The sequence below is a fragment of the Hyla sarda genome, unplaced genomic scaffold (assembly GCF_029499605.1).
Source record: "Hyla sarda isolate aHylSar1 unplaced genomic scaffold, aHylSar1.hap1 scaffold_346, whole genome shotgun sequence".
Lineage (NCBI taxonomy): Eukaryota > Metazoa > Chordata > Amphibia > Anura > Hylidae > Hyla > Hyla sarda.
Window position 1 is genome coordinate 136,817 of NW_026610219.1, and position 14,798 is coordinate 151,614.

The 14,798-nt window shown below is 45.6% G+C and overlaps 6 non-coding genes across 6 annotated transcripts; all 6 read right to left on the minus strand.

The window, feature by feature from the left end:
* Positions 1 to 1,759: 1,759 nt before the first annotated feature.
* On the minus strand, positions 1,760 to 1,950 carry LOC130331184 (U2 spliceosomal RNA). The gene has a single exon (XR_008874133.1). It is a non-coding gene; the product is annotated as a U2 spliceosomal RNA (small nuclear RNA).
* A 2,085-nt stretch (positions 1,951 to 4,035) lies between these two features.
* On the minus strand, positions 4,036 to 4,226 carry LOC130331186 (U2 spliceosomal RNA). The gene has a single exon (XR_008874134.1). It is a non-coding gene; the product is annotated as a U2 spliceosomal RNA (small nuclear RNA).
* A 2,089-nt stretch (positions 4,227 to 6,315) lies between these two features.
* Positions 6,316 to 6,506, minus strand: LOC130331036 (U2 spliceosomal RNA). The gene has a single exon (XR_008874009.1). It is a non-coding gene; the product is annotated as a U2 spliceosomal RNA (small nuclear RNA).
* Positions 6,507 to 8,597: 2,091 nt separating this feature from the next.
* On the minus strand, positions 8,598 to 8,788 carry LOC130331037 (U2 spliceosomal RNA). The gene has a single exon (XR_008874010.1). It is a non-coding gene; the product is annotated as a U2 spliceosomal RNA (small nuclear RNA).
* A 2,092-nt stretch (positions 8,789 to 10,880) lies between these two features.
* Positions 10,881 to 11,071, minus strand: LOC130331038 (U2 spliceosomal RNA). Its single transcript, XR_008874011.1, has one exon. It is a non-coding gene; the product is annotated as a U2 spliceosomal RNA (small nuclear RNA).
* Positions 11,072 to 13,159: 2,088 nt separating this feature from the next.
* On the minus strand, positions 13,160 to 13,350 carry LOC130331040 (U2 spliceosomal RNA). Its single transcript, XR_008874012.1, has one exon. It is a non-coding gene; the product is annotated as a U2 spliceosomal RNA (small nuclear RNA).
* Between the last annotated feature and the right edge of the window lie 1,448 nt (positions 13,351 to 14,798).

Below are 14,798 nucleotides of genomic sequence, written 5' to 3' on the forward strand. Positions count from 1 at the left end.
GCTGTCCCCAAACGGTATCAAACCAACACCCACGGGAAGCTGTAAGCATAGAGGACATGCCTGCACCCCATTGGACTTACCTGTGTGGGTTAAATCCGGGTTATTTGACAACCTATGGCGGTGATGGTTCTGCTCAGGCAGAGCAGTGCTGATGCTCCTCATAAAGCTGTCGCTGCTGTGAAGGTTCTAGGTGACATCACAAATCCCTATGGTTACATACACAACAAAGCTGGGTTGTTGTTGTTTACACTCTGCAAGGCCTGTGGAAGTGAGTGACATCATAGCACTGTAGTTCTGAGGGTTCTAGATGGATGCAACAATCTCCTGTTGCTTCTATGAAGGCCATAATAGACGACATCACCAAACAGCTCCATAGTCACATACACAGCAAAGGAGAGATGTTGTTTACACCTAGTGATGTCAGTGGTATTGAGTGACATCACAGCACAGTGCTAAGGCTCCTGGGCCTGGACACAGCAGCGGCTGCAATATCTCAACGGAGAATACGTTTATATATATGTGTGTGTGTGCGCGTATATATATATATATATATATATATATATATATATATATATATATATTTCTCCGCCGAAATCACTTTTAAACCCATTTCCACCTTTTTTTCCCTTCTCTTCCTCTTACTTTTTTTTCACGTTTTTTTACGTTTTTCTCCTTTTCGCCTCTTTTCTGGGCGTATTATTCTTCTTTTTCTTCTTTTTTTTCGTCTAATGCATACCCCATCAGTGCAGCAATGCTTATTCAATACCGCCAGCAGATGGAGACACTGGGGGATAATTTTCTAAGGATTTATACTGATTTTTCCTGTCTGAATTTGTCGCACAGAAAGTTGCAGGCCAAATATGTGTGACATTTCTGCGACTTTAGCTTCTAGAGCATTTTTACAACATTATACATAGGTGCTGAATACATAAAAAGCGACTGTTCAGCGACAGACAAGTCGCATCGGCTGAAAGTAGGCCAGAATGTCAGTCCATGTTGGAGCAGGTTTAGATACAGTCTAAAGTATAGATCTCAAAGTCTGTGCACAGAATTTAGCAAGGGCCTCGCATCTTCTGATGCATCAGGTAGGTGCACAATAGCATAGCCTAACCCTCTGTACTTTGGTCTATATTGATGCGGGACATAGACAGCCAGCTGATGACCAATCCATTAGTGCAATGGATGGCTGGAAGCATTTGTCTTTGCCTTTGCAATACCACAGAAGCAATGCATGGTCAATGTACAGCAATGACACACCTGTGTGAACAGCCAGGAGACCCCCCCCATGTTATGTTACATAGTTACATAGTTAGTACGGTCGAAAAAAGACATATGTCCATCAAGTTCAACCAGGGAATTAAGGGGTAGGGGTGTGGCGCGATATTGGGGAAGGGATGAGATTTTATATTTCTTCATAAGCATTAATCTTATTTTGTCAATTAGGAACATTCAGCACCCACCCGCTATCAAGGCAGCTGCCTATCATGTCATGCCCTACCTGCACAGGTGTGCTGGCTACTCAAATGATCCAATTAAGGAGGCCATTTAGTCAGCAGCAGCAGAAGTCCTGTGCCTGGACGCTCCAACAGCGGCCAGACACAAGCAGAAGCAGAAGCAGCAGAAGCAGCAGCAGCACCACCTTTTGTTTTTTGGCTGCAGCAGCAGCAGCAAGGCCCACAGGGCTGGCTAGCTGGCTAGCTGGCTAGCCAGCAAGCAGGTAGCAATGAAAGTAGGAATCTTTCTTTTTAACCCTGTAAGGGGGTGGTGCACTGTACCCGAAGATACTGCCATATCGGGTCAATGCATAGGGCGACGGAAGCAAGCTTCGAAATCGGCCCCCGTTCTCAAAAATCCATTTAATATATGGTCCCCAGATAGGGGACGTATCAGATATTAAACTGATAAGAACAGATACTACACTTGATCTTAGCCAAAAGGCCGAGAAGCGATAACCGTGAAAGGGGCGGGCCCAACAAGGTCCCCTTCATGGGCACTATCACTGCTTGCTGTCAGGGAGGCTGCCAGACAATTTTCCATGCACACTCTGGGCTGGGGGGCAGTCAACCACCAGTACACACAGCAGAACCTAAACCCATACCATTATTGCTAAGCAGCAAGACAGGGGCCCATTGCACTCCCACGGGGCCTTTTTAAATGCAATCCATAACCCGGATTTGCCAGGAACCCTTCTTACTCCTCCTACTTGCATGTGACACTGGGCTTAGGATCTGCATAGGAAACACACACACAAGCACACACCTACCTTTGTTGCCTGCAGATGCCTCCTTGGCTGTCCCCAAACGGTATCAAACCAACACCCACGGGAAGCTGTAAGCATAGAGGACATGCCTGCACCCCATTGGACTTACCTGTGTGGGTTAAATCCGGGTTATTTGACAACCTATGGCGGTGATGGTTCTGCTCAGGCAGAGCAGTGCTGATGCTCCTCATAAAGCTGTCGCTGCTGTGAAGGTTCTAGGTGACATCACAAATCCCTATGGTTACATACACAACAAAGCTGGGTTGTTGTTGTTTACACTCTGCAAGGCCTGTGGAAGTGAGTGACATCATAGCACTGTAGTTCTGAGGGTTCTAGATGGATGCAACAATCTCCTGTTGCTTCTATGAAGGCCATAATAGACGACATCACCAAACAGCTCCATAGTCACATACACAGCAAAGGAGAGATGTTGTTTACACCTAGTGATGTCAGTGGTATTGAGTGACATCACAGCACAGTGCTAAGGCTCCTGGGCCTGGACACAGCAGCGGCTGCAATATCTCAACGGAGAATACGTTTATATATATGTGTGTGTGTGCGCGTATATATATATATATATATATATATATATATATATATATATATATATTTCTCCGCCGAAATCACTTTTAAACCCATTTCCACCTTTTTTTCCCTTCTCTTCCTCTTACTTTTTTTTCACGTTTTTTTACGTTTTTCTCCTTTTCGCCTCTTTTCTGGGCGTATTATTCTTCTTTTTCTTCTTTTTCTTCGTCTAATGCATACCCCATCAGTGCAGCAATGCTTATTCAATACCGCCAGCAGATGGAGACACTGGGGGATAATTTTCTAAGGATTTATACTGATTTTTCCTGTCTGAATTTGTCGCACAGAAAGTTGCAGGCCAAATATGTGTGACATTTCTGCGACTTTAGCTTCTAGAGCATTTTTACAACATTATACATAGGTGCTGAATACATAAAAAGCGACTGTTCAGCGACAGACAAGTCGCATCGGCTGAAAGTAGGCCAGAATGTCAGTCCATGTTGGAGCAGGTTTAGATACAGTCTAAAGTATAGATCTCAAAGTCTGTGCACAGAATTTAGCAAGGGCCTCGCACCTTCTGATGCATCAGGTAGGTGCACAATAGCATAGCCTAACCCTCTGTACTTTGGTCTATATTGATGCGGGACATAGACAGCCAGCTGATGACCAATCCATTAGTGCAATGGATGGCTGGAAGCATTTGTCTTTGCCTTTGCAATACCACAGAAGCAATGCATGGTCAATGTACAGCAATGACACACCTGTGTGAACAGCCAGGAGACCCCCCCCATGTTATGTTACATAGTTACATAGTTAGTACGGTCGAAAAAAGACATATGTCCATCAAGTTCAACCAGGGAATTAAGGGGTAGGGGTGTGGCGCGATATTGGGGAAGGGATGAGATTTTATATTTCTTCATAAGCATTAATCTTATTTTGTCAATTAGGAACATTCAGCACCCACCCGCTATCAAGGCAGCTGCCTATCATGTCATGCCCTACCTGCACAGGTGTGCTGGCTACTCAAATGATCCAATTAAGGAGGCCATTTAGTCAGCAGCAGCAGAAGTCCTGTGCCTGGACGCTCCAACAGCGGCCAGACACAAGCAGAAGCAGAAGCAGCAGAAGCAGCAGCAGCAGCACCACCTTTTGTTTTTTGGCTGCAGCAGCAGCAGCAAGGCCCACAGGGCTGGCTAGCCAGCAAGCAGGTAGCAATGAAAGTAGGAATCTTTCTTTTTAACCCTGTAAGGGGGTGGTGCACTGTACCCGAAGATACTGCCATATCGGGTCAATGCATAGGGCGACGGAAGCAAGCTTCGAAATCGGCCCCCGTTCTCAAAAATCCATTTAATATATGGTCCCCAGATAGGGGACGTATCAGATATTAAACTGATAAGAACAGATACTACACTTGATCTTAGCCAAAAGGCCGAGAAGCGATAACCGTGAAAGGGGCGGGCCCAACAAGGTCCCCTTCATGGGCACTATCACTGCTTGCTGTCAGGGAGGCTGCCAGACAATTTTCCATGCACACTCTGGGCTGGGGGGCAGTCAACCACCAGTACACACAGCAGAACCTAAACCCATACCATTATTGCTAAGCAGCAAGACAGGGGCCCATTGCACTCCCACGGGGCCTTTTTAAATGCAATCCATAACCCGGATTTGCCAGGAACCCTTCTTACTCCTCCTACTTGCATGTGACACTGGGCTTAGGATCTGCATAGGAAACACACACACAAGCACACACCTACCTTTGTTGCCTGCAGATGCCTCCTTGGCTGTCCCCAAACGGTATCAAACCAACACCCACGGGAAGCTGTAAGCATAGAGGACATGCCTGCACCCCATTGGACTTACCTGTGTGGGTTAAATCCGGGTTATTTGACAACCTATGGCGGTGATGGTTCTGCTCAGGCAGAGCAGTGCTGATGCTCCTCATAAAGCTGTCGCTGCTGTGAAGGTTCTAGGTGACATCACAAATCCCTATGGTTACATACACAACAAAGCTGGGTTGTTGTTGTTTACACTCTGCAAGGCCTGTGGAAGTGAGTGACATCATAGCACTGTAGTTCTGAGGGTTCTAGATGGATGCAACAATCTCCTGTTGCTTCTATGAAGGCCATAATAGACGACATCACCAAACAGCTCCATAGTCACATACACAGCAAAGGAGAGATGTTGTTTACACCTAGTGATGTCAGTGGTATTGAGTGACATCACAGCACAGTGCTAAGGCTCCTGGGCCTGGACACAGCAGCGGCTGCAATATCTCAACGGAGAATACGTTTATATATATGTGTGTGTGTGCGCGTATATATATATATATATATATATATATATATATATATATATATATATTCTCCGCCGAAATCACTTTTAAACCCATTTCCACCTTTTTTTCCCTTCTCTTCCTCTTACTTTTTTTTCACGTTTTTTTACGTTTTTCTCCTTTTCGCCTCTTTTCTGGGCGTATTATTCTTCTTTTTCTTCTTTTTTTTCGTCTAATGCATACCCCATCAGTGCAGCAATGCTTATTCAATACCGCCAGCAGATGGAGACACTGGGGGATAATTTTCTAAGGATTTATACTGATTTTTCCTGTCTGAATTTGTCGCACAGAAAGTTGCAGGCCAAATATGTGTGACATTTCTGCGACTTTAGCTTCTAGAGCATTTTTACAACATTATACATAGGTGCTGAATACATAAAAAGCGACTGTTCAGCGACAGACAAGTCGCATCGGCTGAAAGTAGGCCAGAATGTCAGTCCATGTTGGAGCAGGTTTAGATACAGTCTAAAGTATAGATCTCAAAGTCTGTGCACAGAATTTAGCAAGGGCCTCGCACCTTCTGATGCATCAGGTAGGTGCACAATAGCATAGCCTAACCCTCTGTACTTTGGTCTATATTGATGCGGGACATAGACAGCCAGCTGATGACCAATCCATTAGTGCAATGGATGGCTGGAAGCATTTGTCTTTGCCTTTGCAATACCACAGAAGCAATGCATGGTCAATGTACAGCAATGACACACCTGTGTGAACAGCCAGGAGACCCCCCCCATGTTATGTTACATAGTTACATAGTTAGTACGGTCGAAAAAAGACATATGTCCATCAAGTTCAACCAGGGAATTAAGGGGTAGGGGTGTGGCGCGATATTGGGGAAGGGATGAGATTTTATATTTCTTCATAAGCATTAATCTTATTTTGTCAATTAGGAACATTCAGCACCCACCCGCTATCAAGGCAGCTGCCTATCATGTCATGCCCTACCTGCACAGGTGTGCTGGCTACTCAAATGATCCAATTAAGGAGGCCATTTAGTCAGCAGCAGCAGAAGTCCTGTGCCTGGACGCTCCAACAGCGGCCAGACACAAGCAGAAGCAGAAGCAGCAGAAGCAGCAGCAGCACCACCTTTTGTTTTTTGGCTGCAGCAGCAGCAGCAAGGCCCACAGGGCTGGCTAGCTGGCTAGCCAGCAAGCAGGTAGCAATGAAAGTAGGAATCTTTCTTTTTAACCCTGTAAGGGGGTGGTGCACTGTACCCGAAGATACTGCCATATCGGGTCAATGCATAGGGCGACGGAAGCAAGCTTCGAAATCGGCCCCCGTTCTCAAAAATCCATTTAATATATGGTCCCCAGATAGGGGACGTATCAGATATTAAACTGATAAGAACAGATACTACACTTGATCTTAGCCAAAAGGCCGAGAAGCGATAACCGTGAAAGGGGCGGGCCCAACAAGGTCCCCTTCATGGGCACTATCACTGCTTGCTGTCAGGGAGGCTGCCAGACAATTTTCCATGCACACTCTGGGCTGGGGGGCAGTCAACCACCAGTACACACAGCAGAACCTAAACCCATACCATTATTGCTAAGCAGCAAGACAGGGGCCCATTGCACTCCCACGGGGCCTTTTTAAATGCAATCCATAACCCGGATTTGCCAGGAACCCTTCTTACTCCTCCTACTTGCATGTGACACTGGGCTTAGGATCTGCATAGGAAACACACACACAAGCACACACCTACCTTTGTTGCCTGCAGATGCCTCCTTGGCTGTCCCCAAACGGTATCAAACCAACACCCACGGGAAGCTGTAAGCATAGAGGACATGCCTGCACCCCATTGGACTTACCTGTGTGGGTTAAATCCGGGTTATTTGACAACCTATGGCGGTGATGGTTCTGCTCAGGCAGAGCAGTGCTGATGCTCCTCATAAAGCTGTCGCTGCTGTGAAGGTTCTAGGTGACATCACAAATCCCTATGGTTACATACACAACAAAGCTGGGTTGTTGTTGTTTACACTCTGCAAGGCCTGTGGAAGTGAGTGACATCATAGCACTGTAGTTCTGAGGGTTCTAGATGGATGCAACAATCTCCTGTTGCTTCTATGAAGGCCATAATAGACGACATCACCAAACAGCTCCATAGTCACATACACAGCAAAGGAGAGATGTTGTTTACACCTAGTGATGTCAGTGGTATTGAGTGACATCACAGCACAGTGCTAAGGCTCCTGGGCCTGGACACAGCAGCGGCTGCAATATCTCAACGGAGAATACGTTTATATATATGTGTGTGTGTGCGCGTATATATATATATATATATATATATATATATATATATATATATATTTCTCCGCCGAAATCACTTTTAAACCCATTTCCACCTTTTTTTCCCTTCTCTTCCTCTTACTTTTTTTTCACGTTTTTTTACGTTTTTCTCCTTTTCGCCTCTTTTCTGGGCGTATTATTCTTCTTTTTCTTCTTTTTTTTCGTCTAATGCATACCCCATCAGTGCAGCAATGCTTATTCAATACCGCCAGCAGATGGAGACACTGGGGGATAATTTTCTAAGGATTTATACTGATTTTTCCTGTCTGAATTTGTCGCACAGAAAGTTGCAGGCCAAATATGTGTGACATTTCTGCGACTTTAGCTTCTAGAGCATTTTTACAACATTATACATAGGTGCTGAATACATAAAAAGCGACTGTTCAGCGACAGACAAGTCGCATCGGCTGAAAGTAGGCCAGAATGTCAGTCCATGTTGGAGCAGGTTTAGATACAGTCTAAAGTATAGATCTCAAAGTCTGTGCACAGAATTTAGCAAGGGCCTCGCACCTTCTGATGCATCAGGTAGGTGCACAATAGCATAGCCTAACCCTCTGTACTTTGGTCTATATTGATGCGGGACATAGACAGCCAGCTGATGACCAATCCATTAGTGCAATGGATGGCTGGAAGCATTTGTCTTTGCCTTTGCAATACCACAGAAGCAATGCATGGTCAATGTACAGCAATGACACACCTGTGTGAACAGCCAGGAGACCCCCCCCATGTTATGTTACATAGTTACATAGTTAGTACGGTCGAAAAAAGACATATGTCCATCAAGTTCAACCAGGGAATTAAGGGGTAGGGGTGTGGCGCGATATTGGGGAAGGGATGAGATTTTATATTTCTTCATAAGCATTAATCTTATTTTGTCAATTAGGAACATTCAGCACCCACCCGCTATCAAGGCAGCTGCCTATCATGTCATGCCCTACCTGCACAGGTGTGCTGGCTACTCAAATGATCCAATTAAGGAGGCCATTTAGTCAGCAGCAGCAGAAGTCCTGTGCCTGGACGCTCCAACAGCGGCCAGACACAAGCAGAAGCAGAAGCAGCAGAAGCAGCAGCAGCACCACCTTTTGTTTTTTGGCTGCAGCAGCAGCAGCAGCAAGGCCCACAGGGCTGGCTAGCTGGCTAGCCAGCAAGCAGGTAGCAATGAAAGTAGGAATCTTTCTTTTTAACCCTGTAAGGGGGTGGTGCACTGTACCCGAAGATACTGCCATATCGGGTCAATGCATAGGGCGACGGAAGCAAGCTTCGAAATCGGCCCCCGTTCTCAAAAATCCATTTAATATATGGTCCCCAGATAGGGGACGTATCAGATATTAAACTGATAAGAACAGATACTACACTTGATCTTAGCCAAAAGGCCGAGAAGCGATAACCGTGAAAGGGGCGGGCCCAACAAGGTCCCCTTCATGGGCACTATCACTGCTTGCTGTCAGGGAGGCTGCCAGACAATTTTCCATGCACACTCTGGGCTGGGGGGCAATCAACCACCAGTACACACAGCAGAACCTAAACCCATACCATTATTGCTAAGCAGCAAGACAGGGGCCCATTGCACTCCCACGGGGCCTTTTTAAATGCAATCCATAACCCGGATTTGCCAGGAACCCTTCTTACTCCTCCTACTTGCATGTGACACTGGGCTTAGGATCTGCATAGGAAACACACACACAAGCACACACCTACCTTTGTTGCCTGCAGATGCCTCCTTGGCTGTCCCCAAACGGTATCAAACCAACACCCACGGGAAGCTGTAAGCATAGAGGACATGCCTGCACCCCATTGGACTTACCTGTGTGGGTTAAATCCGGGTTATTTGACAACCTATGGCGGTGATGGTTCTGCTCAGGCAGAGCAGTGCTGATGCTCCTCATAAAGCTGTCGCTGCTGTGAAGGTTCTAGGTGACATCACAAATCCCTATGGTTACATACACAACAAAGCTGGGTTGTTGTTGTTTACACTCTGCAAGGCCTGTGGAAGTGAGTGACATCATAGCACTGTAGTTCTGAGGGTTCTAGATGGATGCAACAATCTCCTGTTGCTTCTATGAAGGCCATAATAGACGACATCACCAAACAGCTCCATAGTCACATACACAGCAAAGGAGAGATGTTGTTTACACCTAGTGATGTCAGTGGTATTGAGTGACATCACAGCACAGTGCTAAGGCTCCTGGGCCTGGACACAGCAGCGGCTGCAATATCTCAACGGAGAATACGTTTATATATATGTGTGTGTGTGCGCGTATATATATATATATATATATATATATATATATATATATATATATATATTTCTCCGCCGAAATCACTTTTAAACCCATTTCCACCTTTTTTTCCCTTCTCTTCCTCTTACTTTTTTTTCACGTTTTTTTACGTTTTTCTCCTTTTCGCCTCTTTTCTGGGCGTATTATTCTTCTTTTTCTTCTTTTTTTTCGTCTAATGCATACCCCATCAGTGCAGCAATGCTTATTCAATACCGCCAGCAGATGGAGACACTGGGGGATAATTTTCTAAGGATTTATACTGATTTTTCCTGTCTGAATTTGTCGCACAGAAAGTTGCAGGCCAAATATGTGTGACATTTCTGCGACTTTAGCTTCTAGAGCATTTTTACAACATTATACATAGGTGCTGAATACATAAAAAGCGACTGTTCAGCGACAGACAAGTCGCATCGGCTGAAAGTAGGCCAGAATGTCAGTCCATGTTGGAGCAGGTTTAGATACAGTCTAAAGTATAGATCTCAAAGTCTGTGCACAGAATTTAGCAAGGGCCTCGCACCTTCTGATGCATCAGGTAGGTGCACAATAGCATAGCCTAACCCTCTGTACTTTGGTCTATATTGATGCGGGACATAGACAGCCAGCTGATGACCAATCCATTAGTGCAATGGATGGCTGGAAGCATTTGTCTTTGCCTTTGCAATACCACAGAAGCAATGCATGGTCAATGTACAGCAATGACACACCTGTGTGAACAGCCAGGAGACCCCCCCCATGTTATGTTACATAGTTACATAGTTAGTACGGTCGAAAAAAGACATATGTCCATTAAGTTCAACCAGGGAATTAAGGGGTAGGGGTGTGGCGCGATATTGGGGAAGGGATGAGATTTTATATTTCTTCATAAGCATTAATCTTATTTTGTCAATTAGGAACATTCAGCACCCACCCGCTATCAAGGCAGCTGCCTATCATGTCATGCCCTACCTGCACAGGTGTGCTGGCTACTCAAATGATCCAATTAAGGAGGCCATTTAGTCAGCAGCAGCAGAAGTCCTGTGCCTGGACGCTCCAACAGCGGCCAGACACAAGCAGGAGCAGAAGCAGCAGAAGCAGCAGCAGCACCACCTTTTGTTTTTTGGCTGCAGCAGCAGCAGCAAGGCCCACAGGGCTGGCTAGCTGGCTAGCCAGCAAGCAGGTAGCAATGAAAGTAGGAATCTTTCTTTTTAACCCTGTAAGGGGGTGGTGCACTGTACCCGAAGATACTGCCATATCGGGTCAATGCATAGGGCGACGGAAGCAAGCTTCGAAATCGGCCCCCGTTCTCAAAAATCCATTTAATATATGGTCCCCAGATAGGGGACGTATCAGATATTAAACTGATAAGAACAGATACTACACTTGATCTTAGCCAAAAGGCCGAGAAGCGATAACCGTGAAAGGGGCGGGCCCAACAAGGTCCCCTTCATGGGCACTATCACTGCTTGCTGTCAGGGAGGCTGCCAGACAATTTTCCATGCACACTCTGGGCTGGGGGGCAGTCAACCACCAGTACACACAGCAGAACCTAAACCCATACCATTATTGCTAAGCAGCAAGACAGGGGCCCATTGCACTCCCACGGGGCCTTTTTAAATGCAATCCATAACCCGGATTTGCCAGGAACCCTTCTTACTCCTCCTACTTGCATGTGACACTGGGCTTAGGATCTGCATAGGAAACACACACACAAGCACACACCTACCTTTGTTGCCTGCAGATGCCTCCTTGGCTGTCCCCAAACGGTATCAAACCAACACCCACGGGAAGCTGTAAGCATAGAGGACATGCCTGCACCCCATTGGACTTACCTGTGTGGGTTAAATCCGGGTTATTTGACAACCTATGGCGGTGATGGTTCTGCTCAGGCAGAGCAGTGCTGATGCTCCTCATAAAGCTGTCGCTGCTGTGAAGGTTCTAGGTGACATCACAAATCCCTATGGTTACATACACAACAAAGCTGGGTTGTTGTTGTTTACACTCTGCAAGGCCTGTGGAAGTGAGTGACATCATAGCACTGTAGTTCTGAGGGTTCTAGATGGATGCAACAATCTCCTGTTGCTTCTATGAAGGCCATAATAGACGACATCACCAAACAGCTCCATAGTCACATACACAGCAAAGGAGAGATGTTGTTTACACCTAGTGATGTCAGTGGTATTGAGTGACATCACAGCACAGTGCTAAGGCTCCTGGGCCTGGACACAGCAGCGGCTGCAATATCTCAACGGAGAATACGTTTATATATATGTGTGTGTGTGCGCGTATATATATATATATATATATATATATATATATATATATATATATTTCTCCGCCGAAATCACTTTTAAACCCATTTCCACCTTTTTTTCCCTTCTCTTCCTCTTACTTTTTTTTCACGTTTTTTTACGTTTTTCTCCTTTTCGCCTCTTTTCTGGGCGTATTATTCTTCTTTTTCTTCTTTTTTTTCGTCTAATGCATACCCCATCAGTGCAGCAATGCTTATTCAATACCGCCAGCAGATGGAGACACTGGGGGATAATTTTCTAAGGATTTATACTGATTTTTCCTGTCTGAATTTGTCGCACAGAAAGTTGCAGGCCAAATATGTGTGACATTTCTGCGACTTTAGCTTCTAGAGCATTTTTACAACATTATACATAGGTGCTGAATACATAAAAAGCGACTGTTCAGCGACAGACAAGTCGCATCGGCTGAAAGTAGGCCAGAATGTCAGTCCATGTTGGAGCAGGTTTAGATACAGTCTAAAGTATAGATCTCAAAGTCTGTGCACAGAATTTAGCAAGGGCCTCGCACCTTCTGATGCATCAGGTAGGTGCACAATAGCATAGCCTAACCCTCTGTACTTTGGTCTATATTGATGCGGGACATAGACAGCCAGCTGATGACCAATCCATTAGTGCAATGGATGGCTGGAAGCATTTGTCTTTGCCTTTGCAATACCACAGAAGCAATGCATGGTCAATGTACAGCAATGACACACCTGTGTGAACAGCCAGGAGACCCCCCCCATGTTATGTTACATAGTTACATAGTTAGTACGGTCGAAAAAAGACATATGTCCATCAAGTTCAACCAGGGAATTAAGGGGTAGGGGTGTGGCGCGATATTGGGGAAGGGATGAGATTTTATATTTCTTCATAAGCATTAATCTTATTTTGTCAATTAGGAACATTCAGCACCCACCCGCTATCAAGGCAGCTGCCTATCATGTCATGCCCTACCTGCACAGGTGTGCTGGCTACTCAAATGATCCAATTAAGGAGGCCATTTAGTCAGCAGCAGCAGAAGTCCTGTGCCTGGACGCTCCAACAGCGGCCAGACACAAGCAGAAGCAGAAGCAGCAGAAGCAGCAGCAGCACCACCTTTTGTTTTTTGGCTGCAGCAGCAGCAGCAAGGCCCACAGGGCTGGCTAGCTGGCTAGCCAGCAAGCAGGTAGCAATGAAAGTAGGAATCTTTCTTTTTAACCCTGTAAGGGGGTGGTGCACTGTACCCGAAGATACTGCCATATCGGGTCAATGCATAGGGCGACGGAAGCAAGCTTCGAAATCGGCCCCCGTTCTCAAAAATCCATTTAATATATGGTCCCCAGATAGGGGACGTATCAGATATTAAACTGATAAGAACAGATACTACACTTGATCTTAGCCAAAAGGCCGAGAAGCGATAACCGTGAAAGGGGCGGGCCCAACAAGGTCCCCTTCATGGGCACTATCACTGCTTGCTGTCAGGGAGGCTGCCAGACAATTTTCCATGCACACTCTGGGCTGGGGGGCAGTCAACCACCAGTACACACAGCAGAACCTAAACCCATACCATTATTGCTAAGCAGCAAGACAGGGGCCCATTGCACTCCCACGGGGCCTTTTTAAATGCAATCCATAACCCGGATTTGCCAGGAACCCTTCTTACTCCTCCTACTTGCATGTGACACTGGGCTTAGGATCTGCATAGGAAACACACACACAAGCACACACCTACCTTTGTTGCCTGCAGATGCCTCCTTGGCTGTCCCCAAACGGTATCAAACCAACACCCACGGGAAGCTGTAAGCATAGAGGACATGCCTGCACCCCATTGGACTTACCTGTGTGGGTTAAATCCGGGTTATTTGACAACCTATGGCGGTGATGGTTCTGCTCAGGCAGAGCAGTGCTGATGCTCCTCATAAAGCTGTCGCTGCTGTGAAGGTTCTAGGTGACATCACAAATCCCTATGGTTACATACACAACAAAGCTGGGTTGTTGTTGTTTACACTCTGCAAGGCCTGTGGAAGTGAGTGACATCATAGCACTGTAGTTCTGAGGGTTCTAGATGGATGCAACAATCTCCTGTTGCTTCTATGAAGGCCATAATAGACGACATCACCAAACAGCTCCATAGTCACATACACAGCAAAGGAGAGATGTTGTTTACACCTAGTGATGTCAGTGGTATTGAGTGACATCACAGCACAGTGCTAAGGCTCCTGGGCCTGGACACAGCAGCGGCTGCAATATCTCAACGGAGAATACGTTTATATATATGTGTGTGTGTGCGCGTATATATATATATATATATATATATATATATATATATATATATATATTTCTCCGCCGAAATCACTTTTAAACCCATTTCCACCTTTTTTTCCCTTCTCTTCCTCTTACTTTTTTTTCACGTTTTTTTACGTTTTTCTCCTTTTCGCCTCTTTTCTGGGCGTATTATTCTTCTTTTTCTTCTTTTTTTTCGTCTAATGCATACCCCATCAGTGCAGCAATGCTTATTCAATACCGCCAGCAGATGGAGACACTGGGGGATAATTTTCTAAGGATTTATACTGATTTTTCCTGTCTGAATTTGTCGCACAGAAAGTTGCAGGCCAAATATGTGTGACATTTCTGCGACTTTAGCTTCTAGAGCATTTTTACAACATTATACATAGGTGCTGAATACATAAAAAGCGACTGTTCAGCGACAGACAAGTCGCATCGGCTGAAAGTAGGCCAGAATGTCAGTCCATGTTGGAGCAGGTTTAGATACAGTCTAAAGTATAGATCTCAAAGTCTGTGCACAGAATTTAGCAAGGGCCTCGCACCTTCTGATGCATCAGGTAGGTGCACAATAGCATAGCCTA